The following is a 20,546-nucleotide window of genomic DNA, read 5'->3' as shown; positions in this document are numbered from 1 at the left end:
TGCCAGGGGGAGTTACCACCCCTTGAAGCTGCTGCAGAGACCGACCTGGGTATGGAAGCCTACGGTGAACCCCTGGGAGCCAACTCATTATGAAGAATGGCTGCATTTCCCCCTCCCAGCACTTTTCTCTCAGCCTCATGTTGTTGACTTAGGCTGATCATCTTGGGATTTTAAGGATCTGATCTGGAGTGGACATACCGATGTTGTGCATGACTTACGTACCTCCGGCAGCAGCTGTGGCAAACCACGTGGGGAAGCAAATGGTAAATGACTCAGTTGCGGGGACACATCTTAGTTAACCATTCATGTCTCCACTGACGCTCTGGCTTCTGTTCTTTGTAAAGGCTTCGCAGATTTCCCCAGACCATTCCAAAGCCTTGTGGCTCTACCAAGTTATTTTACCCATTCACTCATTCCCTCATTCATTCAATAAAAGTTAATTGCACGCCCTCCACGTTCCAGGCACTGGGGACATGGTATAAACAAGACAGATGAGGCCCTGGTTCTCACAGAGTCTGCTTTGTGGTAGGGTATTCACAGGCAATATATAAATTAGCAAACAAATAAACAGAGTAAGTTCAGATAGAAACAGTTGCCAGGACGACAATAAAAAAAAAAACAAAAAACAAAACAAGGCACGTGACCAAAAGATGACCCATGTGGGCATTTGTTTTCAGAAAATAGGCCTTTGAGCGGAAGGGACTTTGAAGCTAAAATCTAAATGATGAGAAGAATGCCTAAGGTTGGGATGTTTGAGGCACAGGAGGACAGCCAGTGAGCAAGGAAGGCGGAGGTCCAAGCTGAAGTCAGAGAGGAAGGGGGACCCCGATTAGGGAGGGCTTTGTGGCCAGGCCAGCAGAGGAGTATCACTCTTGATCTGATGAGTGATCTCATCAGTGATCTGATGAGATACTTCAGCTGCATAGATGGTGGATGATGGCAATGGGGTTGGGGGCAGGGGGGACGTGAGATGAAGGTAATGAGACCAATTAGGACCGGTTAGGAAGCCATTCTTGTACCCAAATGGAAAACGATTTTAGCTCACGCTACGACTTAGAGTGACAGCGATGCCTTCGACATGTAAGATTTAACGTTTGCAAGGGATCTTTTGATGCATGGCATGAGCCCACACCTGGAACATCGAATCCTTACCACCATCTTTCCCAGAAACCACATCGGAGACTTCTTTTTGTGCCCCTACAAGCATTTGAGGGTCAGGCAAGAGTAACAACTCAACAATTATTTCCAGGTGAGTTTTTTACTCCTACCCTCAGAAGCTCTCTGATTTCTGCTTCAACGGGCCTTTAGATGTTAGACGTGGCCAAATATGGGCATTTGGAGCCAAAGCAGGAGCAACAGTTAATGCACGTAGTGTTGAATGTGTCGCTGCCATGACCCCCCTGCACGCCGCCCCCCAACAAGGAAGCGTACGTCACACTTCGTTTAGAGATGGCTGGCTAATTTTGGGTGATCTTCCCGAAGTGCATCAGTTTCTATGGTTCTTTCCTTCCCGTGTGCGGGACCGATGCACAGGGATCTACTTGGGGAGCAGCTCGGACTCCTGTTCCGAAATGTCCTGAAAGCACTCTGCACGTGTTATTGAGACGCTGGGTTTGTTGCCTGCTCACTGAGGGCCGTTGCACAGCTTTGGACACTTCCTCGCACTTGGGGTCTCATCTCCTCACCACAAAACTTGTCGGTCACTGTGGGTTGTTGTTGTGGTTGTTGCTGTTGTTGTTTTTCAAGAGAAAGGGAGGCCGGTGTCTCTCCAGGATTGGATTTGGGGCATAATTCTGCAGGCTGGGAGACAGGCCCATGGGTCCCTGTGGGCCAGACCGTGAACTCCGTGAAGACAGGGCTCTCCTTGGCACTTGTCCGTGTTCCCCACACTGCTGAGCACAGGCCCTGGGGCCCCCTTGGAAAGAAAAGAAAATCACATTCCTGGGGCGGCCGGGTGGCTCAGGTGGTTGAGCGTCTGACTCTTGATCTTAACTCAGGTCATGATCTTGAGATTCCTGGGATGGAGCCTCGCATCGGGCACCTTGGTGACAGCGGAGCCTGCTTGGGATTCTCTTTCTGTCTCCCCCTGCCCCTGCCCTGCTCTCGCTCCCTCTCAAAATACGTAAGTCAACATAAAAAAAGAAAGTCACATTCCTGAGGGCCTGCCTACTGTATGCACAGTGTTTTCTAGACTTGAGATGTGAACATAGCTAATTCTCCAAACAACCCAGTGCAGGAGGAGGTATTTCCGTGATGATGCTTATACTGATGATGACGATCCCCATGTTACAGGTGAGGACATGGGTCCAGAGGAACCTGGCGCTCGGAGAGAGTTTGCCCAAGTTTACAGCTGCTCAGAGGCAGAGCCCGGACTGGAGCTCACGCATGTGAATCGCAGGTAAAACCTTACGCGGATGCAGACCGTGAATGAACGTGTCAAAACAGTGAATGAATGAATCACCTTACGAAACCAAGTTCCAGACACCTCAAAACAATCTCCGCTTCGGAAGCCGGGACAGCGGGCCCCTGTGCAAGGGCTCCGTGCCAGCCTGAGAGATGGGGTTGCAGCAGGAAGAGGAAGTGCGCCGAGCCGTTTGTTTCTCTAATAGTCCTGTGACACCAATAGTTAATTCTCTCGCCGAGGATATTTCCCATTGTGTCAGCAGAGCCGAGGAAATTGCTCATGGCAGAGAAAGGCCATAGTTATGCTTCTATTAGGGCCAGAGCAGAATGATGTCCGGTGCCGATGCAGTGAGTGCCCTCCGCCAAGAGCAGACAGCACTTGGTATCCATCATCCGTCCCTCATCCACCCACCCCTGCCCTGCAGGACAGGCGGCCCGTTCCATCCCCGCCTTGCTCCGCAGGAGAACACGGCCAGCTCTCCACACCCTCGTGCTCCCGACTCTGTCACTTACCAAACTCGCGACACTGTCACCTCCCTGAGACTCCTTCAGGAGCTGTAGAATGGCTCGTTCTTACTTCTGGAGCACTCCACTTCCCGCTGTGACAGACACCTGCCTGTCCACCTGCCGGGGAGGCTCCCGGGGAGGTCAGTGCGCAGGATCCGGCACTGGGCCAGCCGGGTCTGGGGCTGCACTAACCCGCAGGCCCTCAGGCATTAGGGCCACTGAGTCACGCCTTGCGATCGAGCCTCTGTCAAACACAGCAGCCTTTTCCCCAAAGGCTGCAGCCCATCCTGCCCTTACCATCTAACAGTACTTATCGATGGACTAATGGATGCCAGTCCCTGGGGGCACAAATGTGGGCAAAACATAGTGCCTGCCCTCAAGAAGATCAGAGTTTATGGGGAAGAGGGGTGGAAATAGAAAGGAAAAGCAGAAAACATTTATTGAATGTTTATCGCAGGCCAGGGACGCTAAGCGTACTTTACTTACAGCCGGCTCTGATTCAAGGCTTATTTTTATAACACAAATGTTTTCCAGCCCAACTGATGTATCAGGGAGCAATTTGAGGACAACACACATTTTGCGTTGGCTTCGTGGAATTTTGTCCACAAGAAACATTAGATAAATAAAGAAAACTGCATCCGCAGGAACAGAGCCACGTGGGAATACGTGAAACGCACACGTCAAACATCCGTGACACCTACTAGCCCCCAGGTCCCTCGCGTGGGACACGAGTCGTATCCTCCTGTCCACATCCTGTGCTACAACCTGCCACCCAATTTGGGGAGCCCAGGTGAGTCACTGGACTCAGCACCCGATTCTCCGTTTTGGCTCAGGTCACGATCTCACGGTTCATGAGTTCGAGCCCCAAGTCGGGCTCTGCGCTGAGAATGCGGAGTCTGCTTGGGATTCCCTCTCTCTCTCGCCCTCTCTCTCTGTTCCTCCTGGCCTCTCTATCTCAAAATAAATAAATAAACTTAAAACAATAATAATAAAAACTGTCCAGCGGTCCACCCAGTTTTATCCACTTTCCAATCACTCACGAGCTCCAAACGCTGAGTCTTTTTCAAGGGCAAGGGCCATATTTATTGAGGCATTTTATTTTTTATCCACTTACTACTTGTAAAGCTGTGCTACCATTTCTATTAAGTTCCTATCCGTTTGGTGAAAATGTGTCAGTGATGAGATTTTGGAGTGCCGTGCCAACAATTGCGTCTTTTCCCTTGAGCCCTGGGTTTTTTATTGCATGATGGTACATAGTGTAATGAACATTGCAGCAAAATTGGCTGTATACCATCTCATTTAATTTAGCTTAATAACGGCAGGTGGGTATTATGTCAGTATTTACTTTGTGGATGTTATTTTCCCCAGTTTACAGATGTGGGAGGCAGGGCTCGGTCACTCCAGGTCACCTATCTACTCTGTGACAGAGCTGAAATGAAACCCTGCTCAGCTTGATGCTCATGTGACTCTCCATTGTGGTGCTTCCAGAACGGAAGACACCTACTCCCTTAGGACGCAGGAGAGTCACGGAGTCAGGGCCGGCTTTCCACAGAGCATTTGAAGATTTCCAACAAGAACGTTCAGAGCTTGGATGTCATCCAGGGAAATTTACAGCACGACACAGGCCACGGCTCCTGGGTTTTGTTTGTTTGTTTGCTCGTTTGTTGCGTGTTTTGTGTTTTGTTTTTTTCATCTTAGAGAATGGAATCCCAGTCTTTCACCGGGAAGAATGGAAGTATTCATTCGTTCCCTCCCACAAGGAAAAGACACAGGCACTGCCCGGTGCTTGGATACAGAATGAAGCCAGTGTCTCCCCTGCCTCGCTTTGCTTAGAGTCCAATGGAGGGGGCAGAAGAGACGAGCCCCAGGAGACAGGTATCGAGGGCGCTAAGAAAGGGAGCATCCCAAACAGGAGGGTGTGGGGGGAAGGTCTTCTGTAGGGGGTCCTCCGCCAGGGGACCTCCTGCAAGGTCGATGCCAAAATGCAGACAGCATTTGCAGGGCTGGGATAGCACCCAGGTACCTTTGGATGGAGGAATGGGGGAGACAGGGAGAGGTAGAGGAAGATGGGCTCGGAAACCCTTTGGAAGAGTTGTACTGAAAAGCGAAGAAGCGTGGTAGGTAGGGGCACAAGGTTATGGGGTCTTTTGTTAAACCCCCAGCAGCCCTCGGAACGACAAGGATTGTCGGTGTGCCTGGAGTGATTTCAGTCTGGCTGTGTGACTGGCTAGGTAGGACGGGTCCACGGCCTGTCCTTCGTGCCTCCAATCTGCCGACAACGATCGATCTGCATCTGAAACTGAGGGTGTTGGGCCGAGGTGACAATCACTGAGGGGGTGCGGGTGTGGCTCTGGCTGCGGGCGAGGTTTCCCCATTTGGCTCCAAGGCTTTCCTTGTTTCCTTCTCGGACCTGACATCTCCCTGCCTGTGCCATCGCAGAGCTTGCGGCCCAGGAACGTTTTTGCCACAGCAAAAGCCGGGCGTTCCGTTGCAGACACTGTGGTCACCGCAGGCAAAGCGGGGCAGGGCTTTGAGCCAAAAATAACAAGGCTGAATCGCGGTCGCCCCGCTTTGAGGGCGAGGGCCCCGAGGCCTGTGTTGCCCCAAGTGCCTGCTTCATGCCTCTGTGGATTCACGTGGCAATTTCATGACACCCGAACGGTGACTCTTTAACTGCGCCCAAATTCACGTAACACAGAGCTAACCATGCTACGGCAAACAATTCAGCGTCGTTGGTACCTTCCTAATCTGGTGCAGCTACGATCTCTGTCTAGGTTCAAAACTTTTTCCTCATCCCACAAAAATCCCCCGTACCCATCAAATCATTCTTTGTTCCTCCTGACCCCTGGTGGATTCTAATCTGCGTTCTGTCTCCATTGAGTTGCCTATTCTGGATAATTCATAGAAAAGGACCCATAACACTATGCGACCTTTGACGGAGCCGGAGGTCTGGAGGCCCACCCCCACTGTAGAATCAGTAATCTTTTTGCGGATGAATAAAGATTTGCTTTTATACATACGCTGCCTTTTATTGACTCACTTATGCACTGATGGCCATTTGAGTTGTTTCCATTTCGGGGCCATTGTGAATAATGTCGCCCTGAACACTCATATACAAGGTTCCGTGTGGATGTGTATTCTCCTTCTCTTAGGTATATACCTAGGAGTGGGATTGCCGGGCAACGGGTTTAAGTTTTAATAATTACGTATTTATTTTGAGGTGCATTTTTATTTTTTATGTTTGCATTTGTTTTTCAATGTTTATTTTTGAGAGCGCGCGAGAGAGAAAGACAGAGCATGAGCAGGGGAGGGGCAGAGAGAGAGGGAGACACAGAATCCGAAGCGGGCTCCGGGCTCCGAGCTGTCAACCCAGAGCCCGACATGGAGTTCGAACTCACGAACCGTGAGATCATGACCTGGGTCACCGACTGAGCCACCCAGGAGCCCCTTCTGGGAAGTTTCTGATCCGCCTCCCTTATAAGGTGCTCATACGTGAGCTGATGACTGACGTCATGCACGCGTCTCCCGGTGGGTGCTCCCCGGCACCCACCCTTGCTGTCCTTACAAGTTAACACTGCCCTGCTAGAGAGACACCTTCCAGGGAACCTCCAACCTGTAAACCCTCAGGTACGCCGGTGGGGGGTAGGTGCAGACTTCAGGACCTAGTATGCTTCCAGACAAGGGCTCCTTTCATTTCTAAGTTTGGCCCATAGGTAGGAACGATGGCTGTCGCTATGAATCCCCCAATGTGCTTCCTTACCCCTCCTATTTCAGCCAAGAACGGGAATATGTCCGGGGTGAGCAGGTAGGTGCTTATAGTCCAATCAACCAAGCCCTCTTCAGACAGAGCCAGATAAACCTGGAGTTCCCCAGAAGTATCAACCAGCACCGTACTGGCACATAGTAGGTGCTTATCAAAAGAGGTTCACTTCCCTGATTAGGATTTGACATATGGCTCCCGTGACAACTCCCTCACGTTCTAACATGCACGCTCTTCTGTGACACAGTGGCACTGTCCTGGCCCTAGAACCACAGGTAGCACTTAGACGGTTCGAAGACACTTTTCCATACTTCATTAGGAATTCTCACGTACCCCCCTGGGAGGCGTGTGGTCCTTGCTTCCTATCACATGTGAGGCGACAGGAGAGGTCAAGTGACTGTCTCCCCAACAGACCTGGTCACTGTTTTGCCAGACGTTAAAAGTTGAAGTGTGTGGGCCCCTGGATGGCTCAGTGGGTTAAGCAGCATGGAGCCCTGCTTGGGATTCTCTCTCTGCCTCTCTGTCTCTCTGCATGCCCCCCGCCCCCGCCTCAAAATAAACAAACATAAAAAAAAAAAAGTTGACATCCTAATGCCCAGTACCTCACATGTGACTGTATTTGGAGACAGGGTCTTTACTGAGGTCATTAGATGAAAAAGAGGCCATTAGCGTGGGTTCTGGCTATAACCGGTGTCCTCATCAGGAGAGGAAGTCCAGAGACAGGTACGCACATAGGGAGAGCACCACGTGAAGGTGAAGGCAGAGATCAGGGCGAGGCTTCCATTGGCCAAGAAACTCCAGAGATTGTCAATAAAGCACCAGACCTCGGGAGCCGGATGTGGAACGGATCCTTCCTCCCAGTCGCCAGGGGCTGCTGACAGCTTGATCTTGGACTTCTGGCTCCCAGAAGAGCAAGACAATAAATTTCTGTGGCTTAAGCCCCTCAATTTCTAGTCCTTTGGCATGGCGGCCCTAGCCCCCTAAAACAGCAGGATTCAGTCCCAGGTTCCTCTTGAAGCACTGTGCTCAGCACCCACCTAGCCTGAGAGTCAAGGACGTGTTCCGGCACTGTGTGTGTGCCTTACGGCGACGATCGACCCTTCCTGTCTCACCAAACTCCTCTGACTTCAATTGTTTATTCCGACAGGTACCATCTCTCCACTAACATGAGCTGCCTCCGAGAGGAAACCAGAGTTCCAGAAGGATAGTAGCCCAAGGCCACCAAAGGTAAGGTCTTACTTGTGGTACATTTGATGATCCCCCAAGGTACGAATATGAAAACAATTTTTCAGAAAAGAATGATCCTACCTTCACACGTGGGACAATGTGCTCTACTGCGGTGGAAGGCTCCATCAAGAATATTATCATTCTAAATGGAAAAGCTTAAATGAGCCAAGTTTTACCAATTCCAGAAAAAAAAAATGTGGTCATTCTAGGCAATGCAATTTCCTGAGATGCAGGGAAGTAAGCATTGCACAAACGTACTCTACCTACGCTATTACTTGGGCATAGCCACCTGGGGAACAGGGTAAGACAGCACACGTTATGCTGACTGAAAGAAGATTCCCCAGGAAAGTTTCAGGCCCCACGTCCTCCAAGATGCCAGAAAGGACATCTACGCCAGTCCACTGTGGTATCCGGAAATAGAACATAATCCCTGTGATCATCTCTTACAAACGTTTCCCATCGGAAGGGTGATCAGGAACCGACAGCAAACGCAGAACAAACCAGCAAACTCCAGGTTAATCACTTTTCCTAGAGCTGTTTCTTTTTTCTTTTTTAAACAATTTACTTCTTTTTAAGTTTATTTATTTATTTTAAGAAAGAGAGAGCGCGCACGCACGTGCCCATGCGTGGAGGAGGGGCAGAGAGAGGGAGGGACAGAGAGAATCCCCAGCAGGCTCTGCACTGTCAGGAAGGAGCCTGATGCAGAGCTCGAACCCCCGAACCTCGAGATCATGACCTGAGCCGAAATCGAGAGTCGACCGCTTAACCGACTGAGCCACCCAGGCGCCCCTAGAGCTCTTTCTGGATACTGTGTTTGGGATGCAGAACGACCTTACTCGGTGCCCTTATGTAGCAACACATCCTTCTGGGGTGTGACCCAGGCAGGACCAGTGGAACTTTCCTTGAGTTCCTTAAGACTCCTTGCTCTGATCTGCACTCTTTGCAAGTGAAATCCAGTCCATCGATATTTATGAAGCACCTGCTCCAGGGCGAGCCCTGTGCCGGGAGTGGCTGGCAGTCAGAGGTAGAGGACGGTGTTGACAGGGGATACACCTGGAGCTTTGCGGATAGAGGAAAAGGAGACTGGCACAGGGCCTGGGGGGAGGGGCAGAGCAGGACGAGATCCTCGAGACCCGCTGTATCAGTTTGTAGGGCCGTTGTAACAAAGCACCGCGACCTGAGTGGCTTAAACAACAGAAATAGTTTCTCTCCCGGTTTTTGGAGTCTAGACTCCACACTGAAGGTCCGGCAAGGTTGGCTCCATCTGAGGCTGTAGGAATGGATGCGTCTCAGGCTTTTCTCCATGGCTCCTGGATGGCCATCTCTTACCTACGTCTCCTCACGTGCTCTTGCCTCTAGGCTTTTCCGAGTCCAAATGTTCCCGCTTCATAAGGACCCCAGTCTTACTGGATGAGGCTCCCCCAGTGATGTTTTCCTAATTTCATTTCCTCTTTAAAGATCCCGTCTCCAGGGACACCCGGGTGGCTCAGTTGGTGGAGTGTCCGACTTTGGCTCAGGTCGTATCTCATGGTTCATGAGTTCAAGCCCCACGTTGGGTGAGCTCCAGCCCCCCCCCTTTGGGTGAGTTTGAGTCCTGCTTGGGGCTCTGCGCTGAAGGTGCCAAACCTGCGTAGGGTTCTGTCTCTCGCTCCTCTTTCTCTGCCCCTCCCCTGGCTTGTGCATGCTCTCTCTCTCTCTCTTTCAAAATAAATAATAAATAAACATTTAAAAAAATCCCCTTTTATAAGGACACCAGTCCCATTGGATTAGGGCCGCCTAATGACCTCACCTTAACCTGATTACCTCTGTAAGGACCCTGTCTCCAAATAAGGTCACATCCTGAGGTCTTGGGCGTTAAGACTTCAACACATGAATTTTAGGAGTCACGCTTCATCCCATAACAGCTTTGGTTTTAGCTTGAAACACTGTTGAAGCACTCCTTCTCCCAAGCTGCTCAAATTGGCCGATAAAAGAGACAGCTTCAGTTTCCTCATTTATGAGCGGATGAGGGGGGTGAACGTGGGGTAGATACCAAGCTCTGAATTCCTATGACCCACAATCACCTTGACATTCCTCACATGCTTGCACTGTTTCTCTTCAAGAAGGTGAATCCGATTGATTCTAGCTTGTGTTAAGGAAGAGGACCCCAGGGCTCCCCTTAACTTGAACCTAGAGAGGTTCCAGTGTAAGGAAGCCATGTTCAAATCAGCGCCCTGAGATGGGGGTAGCAACATCGCCAAGAACACCATCCCAAAACTGCAGGTTTGGGCAGCAAGTCCTTGAACTTTGGCAAACACCTGCAGGACGGATTTGTCCTAAGAGTCTATCTAACATCCATCAGTTAGGGCTGTTCCTGGTTAAGACTGGGGCTTGGCGGGGTCTGAGGTAGAGGGAGACCAGGCTTCGAGTCAGACAGCCCTTGGCCAAGTCCCTGCTCTGAGAGGGACTCATGGCATATGACCTTGTTTAGGCCAATCAAGATGGTTAATGATTTCTACCCCCACCAGGATTACTCTGAAAATGAACTATGTTCATTGATATTTAGTAAATGTCAAAAACAAACAAAAAAAAGCAAACCCAAAACATGCTGTGTCTTTTCCTGACTGTGAAGACATAAGGGTCTTGACTTAAGACCGAGTTTATCAGTAGACCAATGGAAAAGGAGAGGGGAAAAAAATGCGAGCTGTACCTTCTTCCCTCCACATTTGATGTTCCTGTATGAATAGCCTTCAATGAGGAAAGATCAGTATAATAAGCCATTCCGTTATGAATTCATTTTTAAAGTAGGGAAAGCCAATTAATTTGTTAATGGATGAGTGTACTCATTGGTTAATGAATTTTATAACTTGGTTAAATTCTGTACCTGTGCAATGAGGTCTTATTTTAAGCATGTTCACTTAGTACAGAATTTCATTTGGCAAATTGTGCTTTATGAATATTTACTTAGCAGAGTTTCACTTTTCCTCATTTTAATGTATTTAGTGCCCCTGTGTGAATTGTGATGTTCTATGGAAAGCAGTAAGGGCAGAGGTGATGGTGCCTGCCCTGTGCCTCCAGCCTCCGAAAGACAAGTGAGCGCTCTGTTTCTCAGAACAGTGGCCAGGAAAAAGCAAAAACAAAACTGAAAACAAACACAGTGCTAGAGGCTGAATTAGTTACCTGATCATGCTGTCCGGAAAGCAAGAGTGATCCCTAGCATGTGGACACAAGGCGGGGATTCTTAAAAGACCAGACCCAATATACTGTTGGTTCGAAACTTACCAATACATACTCAGTTTTGCGTTTATTTTCTTTTTTTCAATTTATTTTTCTTTTTAATTCTTTTTAGTGTTTATTTGTTTTTGAGAAAGAGAGAGATAGAGCGCAAGAGGTGGAGGGCCAGACACAGAATCCAAAGCAGGCCCCAGGATCTCAGCTGCCAGCGCAGAGCCCGACGCAGGGCTTGAACTCACTAACTGTGAGATCATGACCTGAGCTGAAGTCAGACGCTGAACCGACTGAGCCACCCAGGCGCCCCTACACTTATTTTCATTAAAAAAAAAAAATAGTATTGAGTACCAATGCTGCCTGGAATTCTTATTGAACACTTCACATAAATTAGCTCATGCACTCTTTACCGCACCACTAATGGAGATATGACACCTCTTACACGCATGAGAAAGGAAGTTGCCGATGAGATAAATTTCCAAAGTCACCAAGAAGTGAGGAGGTTCAGCCTGGCCCCGTGACCCTGTGTGTCAGTCATAATGCTTTATACAAGAATGGGGGCAGGCTTGGAACAGAGTAGATGGGTCTTGACTCAGTAACATGGCCTCCTGGAGGGAGAGGAAAAATAATGATGATGATAAGTTACATTCATTAAGGGCTTACCATGGGTCAGACACTTTACATGTAATGCCCCAGTTAGTCCTCAGAGTAAACCATCGAAAGAGGGAATATTCTTATTTTACAGATGATGAGTGAACTTGCCCAAGTTCAAAGAGCTAACGAGTGACAGAGGCACAATTCTAGGATTACTACCCCTCTACTAGACTCCCACTGGAGAAGGGGCTGAGGCTGCTGACACCTGTCCTGCCTTGAGCAGAAATACTGCAGACACAGGGATGTGTCGTGTTCTAGAAAGATGTCTCCAGTCCACTCAGGAGCTGGGGTGACAGAAGGGCAACGGCAGGGGTTGACGCTTACAAATTCTTCTCAAGGGCCTAAAATCAATATTTTATTTACCCAATAGTTTATTTTTCAGTGGATGAAACTTGTGGAAAAGAAGTCTTAATTGTCATAGCACAATACGGAGAAAAGCCATTGGTGCCAACTTATGGTTCATGAAAGCCACCCATTATAACATGTCACAGAGTCCTCGCACCCCGGCCATGGGTGCATCTGACCATGCTGTGGTCACCTTCTCAGGGGCCAAAATGCTTCAGAAGCTTGGTGTTAGGAAGGAGTCACTGTGTCTCACGAGCACAGACATAACGCTTGTCAACATAAGAGCTTGTCGCTTGGAGACACACGTGAAGAAATGAGCTAGAGAACAAACATTAAAATGAACTTTTTAGACATATGGACGTATTCAACAAGATTGCTTTTAAGAAATGATTGGATAAGGTGTATTGTTCTTCAGAGAATAGTGGCCTTCTTTCAGAACTTACAGTAACAGGAAACAGTACCTGCCGCAGGTATTTGGCAATGCAGGTAATAACCAAGGGACAACCCAGTGGGACTTTCCAGGTATTCTCGTATATTCCAAAGGATCAGCATAAAGATCAGTTAAGCAAGGAAATAAACACAGCCAAAGGAGTATTACCCGACACCTAAACTTTGATTTCTCAACAAAACCCACATTGAATGGCAAGAATTAACAATTCGTTTTACTGAAAACAAACAAAAGAACAAAAAGCCTGTTCATGGTGTCTTCTAATGATAGTAATCACAAGTGGAACTTCCAAGTTCTAACAGGCCATCCTCGACTTTCTTGGGAATAAAACAGTGGAAATCCTCCCCTAGAAGTTCTCAGAAACCCGGAAGAGTTTTGAACACGTTACAGTTTGGAATGAGAAGAGATGGTGTGGGTGTCACGCAAATAGCAGGCTCGTGCACGCACAGTTCCAATGACCATTGTGGGGGCTTCTGCATGTTGACACAGAGGCCTTCGGGTGCCCAATCCCATTCCATCCCCACCGAAGGTCTCAGGAGGGGGAAGAGTTGCAGAAAATAAACACAGAGAAGTTAAGGAAATCGCCGAAGGTAACTCAGCTCATTAGCGTCAGACCAAGTTCTCACCTAGGGCTCTGAAGGTCATTCTATTCCCAGGACGGGACACTACATCTCATTTTCAATTTTAAGGATCGCTTAAACAATTTTTTTTATGTTTATTTAGTTTGAGAGAGAGAGAAATAGAGATCGAGTGGGGGAGGAGCAGAGAGAGAGGGAGACAGAGAATCCCAAGCAGGCCCCTCACAGCGAATGCAGAGCCCGATGTGGGGCTTGAACCCATGAAGAGTGAGATCATGACCTGAGCCGAAATCAAGAGTTGGACACTTAACCGACCTAGCCAGCCAGGCGCCCCAACAATTGTCTGTTTGTCTTTAACTTTTCAACATGGGTTCAGATAAAGAACAATTAGAGGTAGCTGAAAGCAGACTATGCTTCATTGAAGATCGGATCGTGGTGACGAAGAATGGCTTCCGTAACTCTTCCCCACCCCGCCCCGGAAACAGCAACTTCTGACACAGGCCGGTGACAGCAACTCAGGTGCTAGTCAGGACCGAGTCCGTGAGACATTCTGGGAATGAGATGACCAGCTAGGAAACAAGAATGCTTCTTTTTGGTTCACAGGAACATATGGGAAAATGTCAATTCTAGGCAGAGCTTCTGAATGGACTGTCCTGAGTCTCTCTATTGGAAATCTCACCACAAGGGAGGAGTAGAAAAGGCCACCATCACAAGTGAAAATATTTTATGCATTTTGGGGCAAGAGATTTATGAGTCACTGGTTTGAATAAATCAAAAGATACATCCAGATCGGGGTAGGATATATTATTTATAAATGGCTGTATGTATTAGCTGACTCCTAGGTCCTTAAATGTTAACTCACTTAGCACTCCAAGTGACCCACGAGTTAGGAACGGATATTCTCATTTTCTTCCCCATATAATTAAACAAAGCTTCATGGCAGTCAGTGTGTCTGAGCTTTCACAGCTGGGAAATGTTGGAGCCCATTTACGCTCACGTCTGTCTTACTTTCCTCTGGAGAGCAGGAGGCAGACGGAGGGGGCATCTGAGCCCTGCGTCATCACAAACAATGAAAGAAAGTACCAGAGGAGTTTGCTGGAGTGAAGAAGTCTCAGTAGGATACGACGGGGGTCTGACTTCAAGCCATCTATCTTCTACAAGATAGATAACAACAGAAACGCTTTGGTTAAGTGGGGATAGAAGTTGTTCCCTCTGAAGTGCCCCGAGGCAAGTCAAGTCACTTACTGACTCAAGGCAGGGTAGTTCAGTGAGTAGGCAGGTACAGCCTGAGTCCCACTGCCTTGAGCCCCAGCTTTGCCTAGCCCTGGTGTATGAACTTAGGCAAAGACCTGAAATTCCTGGCGGTACATGTGTTTCTTCGGGTCCCCTGAGCCCCCAATGCCAATATGGCGTTAGACACGTTAAGACATTTGATGAAGGAATGTATTAGCGTCAGCCCGTGATGCTGAAATAAAATACCACAGACTGGATGGCTTAGGCAACAGAAATCTATTTTCTCATAGTTTCCAGAGACGGTCAAGTCCAAGATTGGATGTGCTAGGCAATCAGGTTTCTGGTGAGAACCCACTTCCTGGCTCTCAGTTGGCCACCTTCCTGTTGTGTGTTTACATGACAGAGAGAGACAGAGTGTGATCTCTCTCCTCCTCTTCTTACAAGGACACAGTTCTATTGGATTCGGGACCCACCCTTGTGACATCATTAAATCTTTATTACCTCCTAACGAGCCTTATTTCTAGACACAGTCACATTGGAGGTGGGGGGGCAGGGCAGGTAGAGCTTCAACATCTCAATGGTGGAGGGGGTCCCGATTCAATCCATAGTGAGGAGGGAGCAGGAGGAAGTTGGGAGAACATACAGAATTCTATGGGGTCTGATGTCTGTGAAAGATGAGAAGAGAAGAAGACTTGATGAGGAGGAAGGATCTCTGCAGCACAGCTTCAGGGAAGATTTGGCTGAGCTAATAGGTATACTTGGGCCAGTCTCCTACTGAAGGAGTCTTGCAACTCACTGGAACAGATGTGGAGTGTTCTGCCCTACTTGGCCATTGGGTTGGAAGGCGCCCAGGGAAAGTGTGCTCTTTCAGACATGGTAGTGCATTCGTGGGGACAGCAGCTGGGACTCTCAGCAAATTGTGCTTTCTACCGTGAGAGATCCGAACAGTACCTTTCCATGGGTGCTCAAGGCATAGATGAGAAGGAGAAACCGATAATAGTGCCTAGCTCAAAAAACTCTTCGCAGGATTAAATGAGTTAATACAAAGCTCATGGCTTGGTGCCTGGCACGCGGTGAGCACTTAATATATATTAGCTCCTATTAAAATGTACTTATCATGCACCCTGGTCTTTGGGTGAAACTTAAAGAGCTCCCATTACATATTCATCCCAGGTTGGGCTTGTTGACCATCAACGTCCCTTCGCACCTCAATTAAATATACCATTGATTTTATTGCTTTGTAAAAAATCTTCAGAGGAACATCAACACGGATGCCAGAAAAGGTTATTGCTCTATAAAAGGGAAGAAGAACTCAATTTTCCTGGACTTGAGGCTAGTGACTGTAATATGCAATTGCACTTGTAATGGTTATTTGTGGGCTTCTAGTTTGGTTGAGGTACCCTAGCGTTACAAAGTCTCTGAATTAAATGGAACATTCTAAGCCATCTGGTCCAAACACCACCTCTGCTGAGGTTTCCCAAAGAAATGGTCCTTCGGCCTCTCTTTACAAACAGCAGTGATGAAAAACAGAGTGTTTCGCAAGGTCGGCTCCTTCTTTCTTGGACTGTAGTCAGCCTACCCTCTGTCTGGCTCTAGATGGTCTCTTCACTCTTCTCCACCCCATGCTTCTCTCCATGAGGCTGGTCTCTGTGGAATGTATTCTTGCTTCTAGTTGGATTGAGCCAATAGATTTAGGCAACATCCAGCAGGATACTGGTGGGTGGGAGGAGAGAAGTCAGGCTACCGGCTTCCTTGGTTCCTGCCCTAAGGGTAGTATAGGACAGGTAGGTCCCTGACTGAAGTCACTGCTCCTCTCAAAACAGTGGGTGCTTGTAACCGTCTTATCCTGTCCTTTTTATTAATCCAAATGATCACACTGTTCTTCATACTTTGCCCACAAACCCCTGAACCTTTGTAATCTATTTCCTACTGGTACTCTGCCATAGATGGTCCCTAACTTATAGAAAGTTCTCCGTTATCCAGGTGATGGAACCCCCCCTTGTCCCATGCCTTGCAGTCAGACAGAAGGGGTCTCACGCATCTGCCCAAACCGTATCCCTTCAAGCCCGCAAGGACTAAGACCCCAACAGAGTCCTAAAAATCTGGACACGGCCACTTTCAAGTTGAAGCTTTTGTGACAAATATTTTGAGAGGCATTTTGTGAAAAATCAAATTTGAATGGAGCGTTTTCCCTATGTATGCTGCGCTGAGCTCAACATCTCTTGTATACCTTCCATTCAAAAACTTATCTGAGGCTTTTAACAACGTACTTGTATTTTCAGTCCTTGCCACTCCTTAAGAAAACACACTCCTGTGTGCGTAGCTTTGTGAGGCTACATGCTCTCTGAGTGTGTCGTATGAAGCACGATAGGCTTTAATTTGTCCTCAACTGACTGTGCTCAAGCTTCCTCTGAAGATGAATTATACATCTTCAATGTTATTCGATTTTTCATCTTAAACAACCAGTAAAAAATGGTAGGGAGGGGGATGTGGGGAAAAGGAGAAAGCAGAGAAAAGGAAAAAAAGGACAGAAATGGATCTGATACTTGCAAAATATTAAATCAAAATCTAACCTACATCAGGGCGCCTGAGTGGCTCTTGTCGGTTGAGCGTCCGACTTCCACTCAGCTCACGATCTCACGCGGTTCACGAAATGGAGTCCTGCGTCGGGCTCTGCGTTGTCAGTTCAGGGCATGCTTGAGATTCTCTCTCCCCCTCCCTCTGCCCCTCTCCTGACTTGCTCTCTCTCTCTCTCTCTCTCTCTCTCTCTCAAAATAAATAAATAACCTTAAAAAAAAATCTAACTTACGTCAGTAAGGTCCTCTCAAAGTGCCTATGAAACGTTGGCCTGTGGCTTTTGAAAAGCGTATGCATCTTGAGAATGTGAGATACAGAAAGAAGAGAGATTCTCCTCTTAACATCTCTCTCAAAAGCCACCTAAGTAAGTTCCCTCACCTCGTTTTCTTTTCTCGGACGTCTAGGACGCTTGAGGAACGACAGTCCATGTGAAGCGCTGTTCACACGGTCCAGCGTCTGATCGCTGCTTAAGGAAGGATCATGTATACTACGCTGACTCGAGCACTGCCCCTGTAGAGCTGTGTGACTTCAAGTAGGCAACTCAACCTCTCTGGGCTTTACCTGTTTTATCTACTGAATTAAGATGCTACGTGAGCTCATTTCAGAGAGCTCCGTGATTGAGTGGTGTCAAAATCTATGAACCACAGTCCTAGATGTGATGGGGAGCTGTCGGACCCGCACCCTTCGTTCATTTAGGCCTTATCATGGAGAGGAAGAGAATGATGCTTGAGCGGGGACAGGCTGAGCCCTCCATCTGGGCTCCTGTGCCCGCTCTAGCACCCACCGCAACTTACCACGGAGAAATGGCGCGGAGACAGAACATACGTTATTTCTCCGCCGGGCTCTGCTCGGCGCCCAGATAACAAGTCAGGAGTGTGTGCGGGGCACAGCTGAGTCGAAGAGCCGAGCCGGAGTAGGGGGGTTTCAAAGACAGCAGACGCATCAAACCCATAGCAGGTGCTTCACTGGGTTGTCCTGCAGCACTTTTTCCCGTCTCAAGGCTTTGCACTTCACGTGTCTGGCTCCTTCTCACCCCTCGGAGCTCAGCCCGCATCTCACTCCACCCCAGATGCCGTCGCTGGCACTGACGACCCTATACCCCTCCTCCACCATGACCACATCATCCCGGGATGCTGTCCGAGGAGCAGTGATCACCCCTAAAATTGCGAGCGCGTGTACGCTCATCTTGTTTCCTGGGCCCCCAACTAGAATTCAAGCTCCACGAGATCTGGAATGCCTCTTTCCTGTTCATCATCGTGTACCGATACCTGCCATGTACTATAGCTGCATGGATACGTGTCAAGTGAATAAACGGATGGGCTTCAGGAGAAAGCCCGACAGAAACAAGGTGCAGGACGGAAGTAGTCTGCAGAAGGGAGGAGATCATGAGCGATCCAGACGGTGACCTATAAAGTGGAGGAGAGGGGCAAGAGTGGTCTGTATGGAAGAATATTTTATCACTCATGTGGGTTAGCATCACCAGTGCATGGGAGTAATAAAAAGTAGACCTACTTTTACTTCCTTTCGCTATTGGTTTTAAACTCTGGATGGACAATGTGCCCATCAGTGCCCACATCCAGGGCAGACTGTTCCCCCTGCCCTGCCCTTGGTGCCACAGGATTCAGAAGCATGTCTTCTTCTAGATGGAGAGAAAGAAATATCCTCCCCCTTGGAGGACACGAGTATTTGTCTACTCTCTATTGGCTCTTGAAATATTCTCGCAGCAAACATTTGTTGGTCACCCGCTATGAGGCCAGGGCTGCGTGAGGTAAAAGAGAGAGACAAGGAGACACAGGCCTTGTGCCTGGTTGGGGACTCCAGCCAAGAATGACCGGGACACTGAATGATAAGGTCTGGACACGCTTAAAAAGTGCTTCAGAGACGTTGTGAAGGTGTTTTCTACCTACGGGGTTAAATCCAAAAGGTGCGTATCAGCTGGGCTCTGAAAGTCACACAGGCCACTGCACCAAGAAGAGGAAAATGTTTCGAGCCAAAAAGGCCTAGAGGTGTGAAAAATTATGGTCTGTCTGGGAATCCCGGCTGGTGTATCTGCCACTCTCGTGGCTTGACATGCCGCTAAGTACATGCAGGAGCAGAGAAACGGGACAGGAGGGTACCGTCAGGCCAAGCTTGCAAAAGGCCTTGAATGCTGCATTCAAAAAGCAAAAAACAAAAAGCAAATTTGCCTTCCCTCAATGGTCAGCCAGCAAGGTACGTAAGTGGGGAGGGATCTCCTGTGAAGCAGAACCCCGTGTAAATGGTGGCCAGCCGCGGAAGTGGAGCCCCAACGCCATCCACCTGCCTTCTGCATCTGTGTTCCTATCCCTTATTGACTGCCGTGTATCTACACCTCAAATACCCGTTCGTGTTTATTAATAAGAGTCTAGAGTACATCACAGGAGTGTGGCGTTTAAAAACTGGAGGTTGTTTAAAGGATGAGATTTCCAGGCGCCTGGGTGGCTCAGTCGGTTAAGCGTCCGACTTCGGCTCGGGTCACGATCTCGCGGTCCATGAGTTCGAGCCCCGCGTCGGGCTCTGTGCTGACAGCTCAGAGCCTGGAGCCTGTTTCAGATTCTGTGTCTCCCTCTCTCTCTCTGACCCTCCCCCATTCATGCTCTGTCTCTCTCTGTCTCAAAAATAAATAAACGTTAAAAAAAAAAAATTAAAGGATGAGATTTCCAAAGAAAAACAAATTCCTCCACATTCAAACCCCTCTCAGTTCTACCAGCTCCCATGGCTTCGCAGCAAGAGCGTAAGGGTTTTTAAACTCCAAGTGCTTCTTACAGGTTGAGGACCCAAGCTTGAGGTGTTCCCAACATTGATTGTTGCCTCGTATGCCATGAATATGACAGGGTCTTGGGCAGGAAAGGTCCATTGTAACGTGCTATGATTACGCACACATCAAATGCAAATGTAAAACCTTGCTTTGAGAGCATAATTCGTCCTGGAAACACGCTTGTAATGCAAAGCACTCATATATCGAAGCGACTTCCAAGAACCATTGGCTCAGTTGTGACCATGTGACGTTCGGTGTCACGTACTACTCATACTGCAAGACATCGCTCATTTATCGAATTAAAATTGACTAGGAATGTTTGCTCGTCCTGCAGAACACTCGCAGAAACCAGTTACGGCGAGTTACAATCCAAGTTACAAACCAGTTACGATCCAAGGTTTTACTGTGTTAAAATGACGCACGTGCAAGCAAAGGGAGCAGAGCAGAGAGAAACGGAGGACAGATTCAGTGTCCTGTGATGGGGAGAATTTGCCGGAGAGAGAGAGACCTTCCTGGGCTCAAACCCCAGCTTCAATTTCCTCTCCTCCAAGGAGGCAATCAATGTCAAGGTTCAGGGAGACAGAATACACCGAAGACGTCCGCTCTGCGTCCAAGCAAGGCCACATATACATTTAGTTCAAAACGATAGTGCCATTGACGCCCCTGGCTTGATGGCAGGGTCCCGGTTCCTCTCATCCATGTCTTCCAGTTCTTTCCTCCATCCCCAACAGGAGCATGTCACATGCTCACAGTGAACCGCTGTCATCACTGCCCAGTGATTTGTCTGCTTAAGCTCAGGTTGTATCATACAACCCAAGGCATCTACAATGG

Source organism: Panthera leo, chromosome B1 (genome assembly GCF_018350215.1).
Source record: "Panthera leo isolate Ple1 chromosome B1, P.leo_Ple1_pat1.1, whole genome shotgun sequence".
Taxonomy (NCBI): domain Eukaryota; kingdom Metazoa; phylum Chordata; class Mammalia; order Carnivora; family Felidae; genus Panthera; species Panthera leo.
This window is presented reverse-complemented; position numbering follows the sequence as displayed.